The sequence below is a fragment of the Pangasianodon hypophthalmus genome, chromosome 21 (assembly GCF_027358585.1).
Source record: "Pangasianodon hypophthalmus isolate fPanHyp1 chromosome 21, fPanHyp1.pri, whole genome shotgun sequence".
In the NCBI taxonomy this organism is placed as follows: domain Eukaryota; kingdom Metazoa; phylum Chordata; class Actinopteri; order Siluriformes; family Pangasiidae; genus Pangasianodon; species Pangasianodon hypophthalmus.
The window spans coordinates 18,742,874-18,755,588 of NC_069730.1; the positions used below are offsets into that span (position 1 = coordinate 18,742,874).

At 37.9% G+C, this 12,715-nt stretch overlaps 1 protein-coding gene across 2 annotated transcripts in view; it reads left to right on the plus strand.

Moving 5' to 3' along the window:
* The window catches only part of fgf12a (fibroblast growth factor 12a), a 55,365-nt gene that overhangs the window by 16,607 nt on the left and 26,043 nt on the right, over window positions 1-12,715 (plus strand). The window lies entirely within an intron of this gene.

A 12,715-nucleotide genomic window follows, 5' to 3' on the forward strand; every position in this document is an offset into this window, starting at 1 on the left:
TATACCCATGCTAGGTGAGAGATACATGTTAAAGGTGCAAAAATTAAGGATGCCACCCCAACAACAAGGAAAGGTACAGTGTAGTACCCCTTTTTTAAAAAAATGTAGGAAATTTTTTATTCTAAACTGATGATTTTGCATTTCTAAAGTAAATATTTATTATGCATATCATGTCAGTGTCTGCGATTACAAAAACATGCCAACAATTTGATTCCAGTCCTAGTTGTAGCGGTTGTTGTATAATACGCCTTAAAATCACACAGCACGTAATTTCAGGTGGAAAAAAATATATACTGGAGCATAAGGGGTTAAAAACCACATGCCATATGTGTGCCGTGAAGACAAATGACAGGACATGTAAAGGTCACACATGATCATTTTCCACCAGAAATTTCTGCGCTTATTTGTCCTACGCTCCTGTTCAAGCTAGCCTTGCACTGTTTCTGTTTACTCCTTGAGTTCATTAAGTTTGCTGTGCTCCTGCTGAGCTTCACATCTTTTTTGTTTATCCATTGTTTTTTTTAAGCAGGCAACTTAATTGTACATGTACTTCGGGGGGGACCTGCACGCTTCACTGCAGCTCCGCACAAGACGAGATTTAGCGTAGTTTAGTCAGACACCTGCGTTTGAGAGTTGGTGTTTGTAGTGTAGTGTGGCCCTATTATTAGCCAAGTGTCCACTGATGAATGTTCTCAATGGACAGATGTTTTATCACAGTCATGTTGGTAACACTTTTCTATAAAGGCTATATATATATATATATATATATATATATATATATAATGTAGGTAACTACTGTACAATATATTTATATAAGATATATTGTTTTTTTCTAAATTGTTTCTTCCCCCAAATTCAATATCATGGGTCATTTTGTGTAGATTCATGACATATAATCGCAGTTAAGTCCACTTCCACATTGTAGCACAACAAAATATGGTAACGTTCATGGCTATAGAGTACACTCTCAGAAAAAAAAAAAACACTGTACCTACTGTACCATTTGTTGTTGACCCTTGAGTGTACACATATCATACCTTTAATGTGTATGTTTTTACGTAGCTGTATATATTGTACCTTTAAACCTTTACTCTACAAGGAAATTATGACCCATGTGTTTTTAAAGATACACAATATTCACATATTCAGGTGAAAGATACAAAAAGGTACAAAAGTTCAGGGTACCACCTGAGCAACAATGAAAGGTACCATTTTTTTTCTCTTGAGAGTGTATGTAATTAGAGTGCTCACTTGCATATTGAGCATTTGTAGTGTTCATTATTATAATAACACTACATAGTAATAATTATAGTAATTTTTAAATTTAATTTTGCGCTAATATGTGACATTGTAACGTGTAATAATAGGCAGTTATTGTGCTGTGAAGTCAGACACTCACGGGTCATGTGGCATAATGAGTTTGCTTTGCCACATCATTGCGTAGCTCAGTGTGCCTTCGTTCAGGTAGTGTGTGGACAGCAGATGCTGCCGTTGCTCATGTTGTGTGTTTGCACTGCAGTGCACACTACACTACGCTACACTGACAAAGAAAAAAGAGCAGTGTGACTATAAAAAGGAACAAACATTATCCAGGACAATCCGTGCAGTGTTCCAATAACAGAACCATATTAGAGGGCACTACAAAAGCCAGATCCAAAACTCCAGGATGCAGTATAGTATACTATTTACATAGCAGCTATTATTCACTACACCTACACAACATACAGTCTGCATTCATACTGTTTATTTTTTTAGCCCTGACCTGAAGAAGTGCTGATGAAACATTTTACACCTCACCTCACCCTTCAGTAATAGACGCGGCGGTTTGATTGAACGAGTCCCCAAGACTAATTTGGGTTTTTAAACCAGGACAAGAGAGACGAGAGTTTTCAGGAGGCGCGACGCGTGGATCTCGCTCATATAATGAGATATTGCTTCTCATTTGAATCTGTGCCTTGGGACTTTTCAGAATAATCATGCTATATATAAGTTGTTTGAAATTTTTCTGAGTCTGTCTGCAGATTGCACATAAAGAGTGTCCTTGAGTTCATAAGTGATGTGTGGAACTATATAAATAGGAAGGAGAAAGATAGGTATTTTCCACTTTTCCTTAGCCAGCTAGCAAACATGAGCTAACCTGACAGGATTTCGGAGAGGATTCATAATTTTGCTGCTAGTATTAGTCTAGCAGTAAGTAGTAACAGGATTTCTGAGAGTATTTCTAAGTATTTCTATATTTCTGATAGTAATTTTAGGTTCTTTGTAAATGTTCATGCTAAAGCTGACTAGCTAACTAAGGCTGACATGAGCTAACATGAGAGGATTTATAAAATGATTTTTAAGTTATATTCATAATTTTACTGTTAGTACTAGTCTAGCAATATGAGCAAACAACAAGATGTCTGAGGATTTTTAAGTCATATACAAAAAATATCTTGACATTCATCACTAAGACTAGCTGCCTTGCTAACTTTAACAGGATTTCTGAGAGGAGTGTTTAAATTATATTCATAATTTTGCTGCTAGTACTAGTCTAGCAACATGAGCTAACAAGAAGAGGTATACATATACATAAATATTTCTTCACTAAGACAAGCTGGCTTACCATAAGCTAACTTGAGTTTTTTTTTAGACTAATTTTAGGTCATATTCATAAACATTCATGACCTTGTCTGCTAATGATAGCTAGCTGACATGAGCTAACTTGACAGGATTTCTGAGAGGACTTGTTAAGACATGTTCTTCCATATTTCTAAATTTCATCACTAAGACAAGCTAGCTAGCTAAAATAAGCTAACGTCACAGGATTTCTGAGAGAATGTTTTAACACTCTCACATGCATAAATATTTATAATCCTTATGACTAAGACTAGCCTGCTAGCTGGCATAAACTAACACGACATGATTTTGGAGAGGATTTTAAAATTATATTATAATTTTACTGCTTGAACTAATCTAGCAACATGAGCTAACACTAGGATTTCTGAGACAAGTTAATTAATTAATAATAATTCTATATATATTTACATACATATATGTAATTAAATAATTATATACATAGTTATATACATTCTAATCATTGCTAAGACTAGCTATATATATATTTATATATTCCCATAACTAACCTTTGACATTGATAGTGACAGGATTTTTAAAGGGTTTTAAATCATACCGTAAGTGCTTATAATATTCCATAATATACCACTAGCCAGCTAGCTAATATTGAGCCTGCTAACATGAGCTAACAATGACTGATTTCTGAGAGGACTTTGAAGTCATTTTCATAAACATTCAGAATTGTCAATGATAATGCAATCTATCATTTTAAAATCAGCTAATTCATCAAGATGAATGAAGTTAGTCAGCTAACTTGAGCTAACCAGGAGTACTGACAGGATTTTAAAACCATGTTCAAATGTTAATAATTCTCATAGTGCCAACTAGCTAACATGCTAATTTGGCAGCATTTTTTTTTTAAATTCACATCCATGATCACTGCTACCACTAGCAATCTAGCTAACATAAGCAAACTTCATTATTGCTGAGAGAAATTTAAAAGCCATCCTCCTAAATGTTCATAACCTTCAGTCATTTTGCTAGCCAGCTCACTAAAATTCCTAATTCATCAAGATTTCTGAGAGGATGTTTAGGTCATAGCCAAAAATGTTTTTCATTGCTAATGCTAGACAGCTATCTGCTAACAAACAGGATAACTTTTACTCATATGCTATGAAACTAGCTAACATAAGCTAATTTGACAGGATTTCTCAGGGGATTGATAATAATAATAACAATTTTCATTACAGGATTTCTGTTTTTTTTTTTTTAATGATTTTCACTCACATGATGTAATGATTTTCACTCACATGCTATGAAACTAGCTAACATCTGACAGGATTTGAGCTGATTTTTAAGCTATTTCCATAAATAGTAAAAATTGTCACTGCTAATGCTATTAAAATAGCTAATTTGACAGAATTTTAAGTAATTTCCATCAATTCTTACTCTTTATACTATGAAACCTGAGCTACTTTGACAGAATTTCTGAGAGGATTTTTAACTAATTTCCATAAGTATCCATAATCTTCACTGCAAACTCTAGCAGCTTGCTAACATTAGCTAACCTGAGAGAATACCTGAGTAAACCTTACCTCTCTTTGTAGTCATAAAACTACTTCTGAGCACCAAAAAAATATATTTGTTTGGTTTGTCTTCAGTGATTTGTCTTATATACAGGCTCAAAGACATGCCTACTAGTACTACAAACACCTTCAGTATTTTAGCATAAAGCTAATTTAAATCAGGGCTTGGCAGGCGTGAGAGAAATGTCATCATCACATTACAGCACTAAAATACTCAAATGTTCTATGATACACAATATATACACTATATTACCAAAAGTATTCGGCCACCTGCCTTGACTCACATATGAACTTAAGTGCCATCCCATTCCTAACCCATAGGGTTCAATATAATGTCGGTCAACCTTTTGCAGCTATTACAGCTTCAACTCTTCTGGGAAGGCTGTCCACAAGGTTGAGGAGTGTGTTTATAGGAATTTTTGACCATTCTTCCAAAAGCGCATTGGTGAGTCACACACTGATGTTGGTCGAGAAGGCCTGGCTCTCAGTCTCCGCTCTAATTCATCCCAAAGGTGTTCTATCGGGTTCAGGTCAGGACTCTGTGCAGGCCAGTCAAGTTCATCCACACCAGACTCTGTCATCCATGTCTTTATGGACCTTGCTTTGTGCACTGGTGCGCAGTCATGTTGGAAGAGGAAGGGGCCCGCTCCAAACTGTTCCCACAAGGTTGGGAGCATGGAATTGTCCAAAATGTTTTGGTATCCTGAAGCATTCAAAGTTCCTTTCACTGGAACTAAGGGGCCAAGCCCAACTCCTGAAAAACAACCCCACACCATAATTCCTCCTCCACCAAATTTCACACTCGGCACAATGCAGTCCGAAATGTACCGTTCTCCTGGCAACCTCCAAACCCAGACTCGTCCATCAGATTGCCAGATGGAAAAGCGTGATTCATCACTCCAGAGAACGCGTCTCCACTGCTCTAGAGTCCAGTGGCGGCGTGCTTTACACCACTGCATCCGACGCTTTGCATTGCACTTGGTGATGTGTGGCTTGGATGCAGCTGCTCGGCCATGGAAACCCATTCCCTGAAGCTCTCTGCGTACTGTACTTGGGCTAATCTGAAGGTCACATGAAGTTTGGAGCTCTGTAGCAACTGACTGTGAAGAAAGTCGACGACCTCTTTGCACTATGCGCTTCAGCATCCGCTGACCCCTCTCCGTCAGTTTACGTGGCCTACCACTTCGTGGCTGAGTTGCTGTTGTTCCCAAACTCTTCCATTTTGTTATGATAAAGCTGACAGTTGACTGTGGAATATTTAGGAGCGAGGAAATTTCACGACTGGATTTGTTGCACAGGTGTTATCCTATGACAGTTCCACGCTGGAATTCACTGAGCTCCTGAGAGCGGCCCATTCTTTCACAAATGTTTGTAAAAACAGTCTGCATGCCTAAGTGCTTGATTTTATACACCTGTGGCCAGGCCAAGTGATTAGGACACCTGATTCTGATCATTTGGATGGGTGACCGAATACTTTTGGTAATATAGTGTGTGTATATATATATATATATGTATAAATAAAACAGTATTTAAGGTAGTAGTCTGGTGATAACTTGTATTTAACGTCCACCAAAACTAAATATTTAATACAATTAAAAAGGGAAAATTAAACAGAACAAAATGATATTTTAATGTCCAATAAGCTCTCCATTATGGTTAGACTTGAGTCAAGTTATATTTTATATTAAATGTAAGTATGGAAAGAAAGAAAGAAATAAAGATATGGATTATTATTATTATTATTATTATTATATACTGTGCAATGATAAATAAACTGGAGAGAGAAGGTCTACAGTGCTGTATTGTGATATGAACACAAGGTGGCATTAGATCCTAAATAATGGAGCATGCTGGTGTCCTGAGGACCTCAGTTTGAGAAGCAGTGCCAGTATTCAGCTGTACAATATCCTGTAGTAATAAACACACTATATATTTAAAAAAATACTATCCCTTGCATTCCGTTAGGGATAAGGTGCCAAGGTAGTCAGCATTTTTGTGCCGCATTTGTGCTCCTTACTTGATGGCAGCATGAAGTCGAGGAGCCCTTTGGGTAAGCCTTTGGGCTACTGCTCAGAAGGTTGTGAGTTCAAATCCTTACCCTGCCAAGCAACTACCTCAGCTACTCAGTCTCCATTTTAAGTCACTTTGGATAAAATCATCAGCCAAATGAACATACGTAAGTAGTTGCCAAAATATTGGAAGATGTTTAGTCTGGTCATCTGTTTCTAGTAATTAGATTTTTTTCATTATTTGTAGGCTAGCTAATTTATTAATGATTGCAGACTATTCAGTTGATGCATTTATGGTGACGATTAGCATTCATTCATCTTATCCTGGCCAGGGTGGTGGTGGCGGAACTGGAGTCTATCCCAAGAACGCTGGGTGTGAGAGGGGAATACACCCTGGGCAAGATGCCAAAACATCATAGGACACCACACACATATTCACACTTTCATTCACAACTAGAGGCAATTTAGAGTAGCCAATTTGCCTACACACGAAAACCTATTATTGGATATGACCTTCTTATTTCATGAAGACATGAAGCAGTTCACCAACTAACTAATCATTTTTAAACTGTATAACCTGCAACCATAAAATATGAGGCAAATATTATGATTTGCTAATTTAATATTTGTGCATTACTGGTTCGGACTGCCATTTTGTCATTTTCGTGCCTCTATTGCCGCTGCTTAAATCTTAAAATATGTCACTAAGCAATTTAAATAAAAATCAGTCAACTTTAATTCAGATGGGAATATTATGTAAATGTGCAGTGTGCCATATGGCATATCACTTCTGTCTCTTATTATAGTCCATTTCAGTCACTTTAAATTTATAATTTGTTATTGTTATTTAAACTTTTCAAGAGAATTAATTCCAGTGCGCGGACTGAGCAGAATTTTAAAAATGGTCTTTATGCTGCCCTCCATCTGAAAGAGGTTTTAATGCATTGTTTAAAACAACAACAAGAGGAAGAACTGAAAATATAATTTAAAAAAAAAAATCTAAGTTAGTGTTGAACATGACAGGCTATAACATTAAAATCAACTGCCTAATATTGTGTAAGTCCCCCTTGTGCCAGCCAATCAGCTCTAACTCGTCCAGGCATGAACTCCACAAGACCTCTGGAGGTGTGCTGTAGTACATGGCACCAAGACCAGAGAGCAGATCCTTTAGGTCCTGTAAGTTGCAAGATGGGGCCTCCATGGATCAGAATTGTTTGTCCAGCACATCCCACAGATGCTCGATTGGATTGAGATTTTGGAGAATTTGGAGGCCAAGTCAACACCTTGAACTCTTTGTCATGCTCCTCAAACCATTCCTGAACAATTTTTGCAGTGTGGCAGGGCACCTTATCCTGCTGAAAGAGGCCACTGCCATTAGGGAATACTGTTGCCATGAAAGGGTGTACTTGGTCTGCAACAATGTTTAGGTAGGTGGTACGTGTCAAAGTACCATCCACATGAATGCAAGGACCCAAGGTTTCCCACCAGAACATTGCCCAGAGCATCACACTGCCTCCGCCAGCTTGCTTTCTTCCATCCTGGTGCATCCTGGTGCCATGTTTTCCCCAGGTAAGTGACACACGCTCACCCAGACGTTCACATGATGTAAAAGAAAACGTGATTCATCAGTCCAGGCCACCTTCTTCCATTGCTCCATGGTTCAGTTCTGATGCTCACGTCCCCATTGTATTTGCGGCAGTGGACAGGGGTCAGCATGGTCACTCTGACCGGTCTGTAGCTATGCAGCCCTATACACAGCAAGCTGCAATGCACTGTGTGTTCTGACACCTTTCTATCATATCCAGCATTAACTTTTTCAGCAATTTGTCCTACAGAAGCTCTTCTGTGGAATCGGACCAGATGGACTAGCCTTCGCTCCCCACATGCATCAATGACCCTGTCGCTGGTTCACCGGTTGTCCTTCCTTGGACCACTTTTGTTAGGTACTAACTACTGCATACCGGGAACACCCCACAAGACCTGCCATTTTGGAGCTGCTCTGATCCAGTCGTCTAGCCATCACAGTTTGGCTGTTGTCAAAGTCGCTCAGATTCTTACGCTTGCCCATTTTTCCTGCTTCCAACACATCAACTTTGAGAACTGAATGTTCATTTGCTGCTTAATATATCCCACCCCTTGACAAACTAAAAACAAACAAAAAAAGCTAATGTCAGAGACCAAATATGTTTTGTCTGATACCTTTCAAGTATGTCATAAAAAGCCTATTTATCATAGAACTATTCTAAAAATATTAGGTTGAAATGTTCAGTTGAAATATCCATTGTGTTTTTTTACAGTGCACTGAATCCCACTGCTTATTCTTAGCAGAAAATAAACTCCACCACCTTCATTCTGTCTCATGCATAAGCATTTCTTATAATTTAATCCACAAACAATGATTTATTAATGTGGAATGAGCAACTCCTCTGCCTTTGATGAAGAAAATTTCATCTTGCAGGCTTTCTCCATAATAAACTAAACTTTCTGCCTGCAGCAGCGGAGGAAATTAAGACAGATCTCACTTCAGGGTACAGCACTGTGTCTGTTGTCAGCCTGGGTTTCAATTAGACCACACAAAGGCCATGCTGTTATAAAGTGAAAGAGATGTGAAAAGCATCTGTAAAAGCAGAGACAAGACATAGATTCCCACATTAACTGTGATGGGCGCTTACTGCCAAAACCATGTGAATGTTTAATGCGGCTCCATCACGTGGAGCTGAGCCGCTCTTCATGTGCAGGCCACGTGATCCACCCACGCTGTGTCAGCAATCTCACTAAAGCTTTGTGATTCTCTGTATGAAGACACAAAACCCTCTTTAAACGACTCCCCTCTTTTTCAGAAGTCCCACGATGCAGTGCGCTTTGATCAACTGAGTGTTACGGTTTTATAGTATGGATAGTTGCATAGTTTTATGCAATTACAGAGTCCCTATATTCAGGAGTGTTATTCTGATGGTGTTTTACTAATGTCGCTCCATGACTATAGCTATAGATAAAGAATAAAACACTTCATCTTATGCTGTTATAGGAAAATAATCAACAACGATATAGTGTGATCAAGCAGAGTTACCTCACCCTGTTCCAGAAAGTACCAAAATGTTTTATTCCTTTTATACCACAAAAAACAAGGATTACATTTTAAATTAATAAACGAATGAATCAACACCTTCTGACCAATCAGAATCCAGAATTCAACAGCGTTGTGGTATAGGATACCAATGAATTTTTTATATCACAAAAAATATGTTACATTTTTATCATTACAGCATTATCATAATATTTGTGTTTTTTATGACTTGCCCATCTTTATTAGCTTTACATTTCTACCAAACAAGAACCAGGACACCGTTTAACAGTTAGAGCTTTAAATTTAATGCCTTCATTGTTTTTTTATCAATATGGAATTTTATGAGGTTCTCATTATGCTGCTTTTGTTCTCTGTGGAATATTAGTGTGTATCTCAAAATAAAAAAAAAAAAAACAAACAAAAAAAAACCCTGCCTAGGCAGCCTCATGAATAAACACTTCTAAAGCTTTTACATTAACAATACTGTGTGTTGACCATCTCGGTATATTGTATAATTGATTACAGGCATGTTAAACATGACTTCATCACTGGTATGTTATTCTTTAAAAATTAAATATGTAAATTAGAATGGGTTAAAATGGCTGTAAGTACAGTTTGGCATGTACTTCTGTCCAATTTTATCAATTTCAGACACCACATGCAGTTGAAATCAAATATCACATTTCAAAAATATGTACATTACAGGGTACAAACACTTGTCTCTCAGATGGTGTTCTTAAGTGTACCCTACTTTACCCGGGGAAACTGAATGTAGCACGTAACTCATTAAAGGTGCATAATTGGACCTTAGGGACTGGATCAGTGGTGTACCTTTGTGAGTACATTTACATCATTTGTACCTTGGGGAAGTTGAGGCTGGTTCATGTTTAGTCAGAAAGTTCTCAGGGAATCTCTCATGAATTGTGAAAGTCTGGAATAATCAGGGTTTTTCTTTTTTAGAACAGTATGAGGGTCTACTCATTTGTGGGCTGTTAAACAAGATAGAAGTATAGCAAAGAGTCAGTGATAGGTTAAAGTGGGCTTTTTTGTATATCAAACAAACTGGCTGCACACTTCGATTTAGACCAGGATGTTTTTAGTCATGATGATCATGTAGTCCCATCAATTCTCAGTGCTTTCATATGTCCCAGGGGTGAGCAGCTCTTTTCCGTTTTAAAGTCTTTCAAACTGCCTCAAAATGCCTCACCCCTCTCTCGGGTGCTTTCTTTCCTGACCTTCTACAGGGACTGATCTTCAGTAATAAGGCTAACTTGAAGTCTTTTAGAACCCTGGGATTACTCTTTATTCAGAGTGGATAGCAGAATCTGCACACGTATCTACTTAAAGGTCTTAAAAACTTTTTTTTCTTGCTAGCTCAGGTCCTTTGTCCATAATTTTCCACTTTTTCCCATGCCTGATTTTTGACATCGTGGAAGAATTATGGGATAAAATGATAATAACCAATTATTTTATGTCCTGTTTCACCTTCTCCTCCCACATCAATTGCTCAAGTAAGGGTGAGCACAAACGCTGGCCTCATCACCTCTGTTATCGTCAGGACGTACAGGCTCATATTAATATGGCCCCATGCCTGGGATGAACACTTTTGCCTTTTTCATCCATCATCTATTTCCTAATATGGGATTTTGTCAGTCTCTGCCTCCTTAAGTCCCAGTGAGTTTGAATAGTCTTCCACAGTTGACTGCAGGCTTGCATGTCCATGTTTGTTTTGGAATGCCCATGGTTAAAGCCTGCCGAAATATGCTGTTTCACTTGAAAATACATCATGTAGCAGAAAAAAAAATTTATTTCATGATGTCTTTGAAAAGAATCAAAGACATGCAGTTACCTTGCAGTTACTACTGATCTTAGACTAATAATTTTTTTGGCCAAGTTAAGGCTCTGCACCTGTGGCCAAAAGGGTGTAAGTTCAGTTCCCAACACTGGAGGGAGTTGATGGGATATTGCCACTGTCCTACAATGACCAATAAAGATTTTATTCTACACTGTGTAATTACATGATTCAGCAAATTGTGAGCAGCTTTGAGGAATCACACGGCAGATAAAAGGTCATTCATGAGAGAAAACCTCCATATGTTACCAAACACTTATACACTTACATCTGATAGTTTTCATAGTAACCAGTGAATCTGCTAAATCGATTCAGGGTCGATGCAATGTTGCTGATTCGACTGATCAGTTTATAGAATGACTCACTGCCCTGCTGGATGTGTGCATTAGGAGGCAGGATGGATGAATGAATAAATGGATGGATATATAACCAAGCACTATAGGCACTTTATGGCCAAATTAAACACTTGTTTATCCTGGTCTATTGTAATATTTATTATTTATTAACATTACTGTTGTAATACTATTTTAAATATTTATTAATATTCTCATTAATTATTATAGATTATTTATTTCATGTGCTTCATCATTAACTGTATTTCAAATATATTGCAAATTGTTCTTTTAACCTTCTATGCATAAAACACTTTGGGATTTTGGACTCACAAAAGGTGCTATGGTTGGAGGCATAGATGGATAGGTGTGTTGACGTATGGTTGGATGGATGCATGTATAGGATTGTGGATAGATGGATGGATGGGTGGGTGGGTAGGTTGAGTGGACTGATGGTAAGTGGATGGATGAATGGATGTATTAGATGGATTGATGGTTGAGTGAATAGTACTGTAAATTGATGTATGGATGAATTTGTAGATGAATAGATGGATCTATAGGGGTGTTGAAGTATGTTCCAATGGATGGATGGATGGATGGATGGGTGAGAGGACAGATGGGTGAGTGGATGGATGGGTGATTGGATGGATTGATGGATGCATTGATTTGTACATGGATAGATGAGTGGAAGGATGATTAGACAGATGGATTAGTGGGTGAGTAGATAGTAGATGAATGAATGGATGGATGGATGGAGTGTTGAAGTATGGTCTGATGGATGTACAGATGGATGGGTGAGTGGATGGATGGATAGGGGTGTTGAAGTATGGTTAGATGGATGGATGTATAGATCGATTGGTGGGTAAATGGACGGATGGATTGGGGTGCTGAAGTATGGTCTGATGGATGGATAGATGGATGGGTGAGTGGTGGATGGGTGGGTGGATGGATGGATGGATGAAATATTTTAATATTACCAAAGTGGATTTGCTAGAGTGATTTAAGGTGCTTTAAGAATAAATTGATGCAATGATGCGGAATCTACTAATCAGCTCCGAGAATTAATCACTGCCGTCAGATGCATGTAAAAGAAGGCTAGATGGATGGATAGATGGATGGACAGAAGAAAGTTAAAAGAATGACTAAAAGAAAGGGATGACTAACATTTTTTTAGGTAAGCAGAGTAAATGTATTCAGTGTTGATGGAGGAATGAAAAAGCAATCTTGCTGAATCAGCTAATCAGCTCAGAGATTAAATTACTTCCCTACCGGATGCAGGTAGATTGATGGATGGTTAGATGGATGCAGGAATG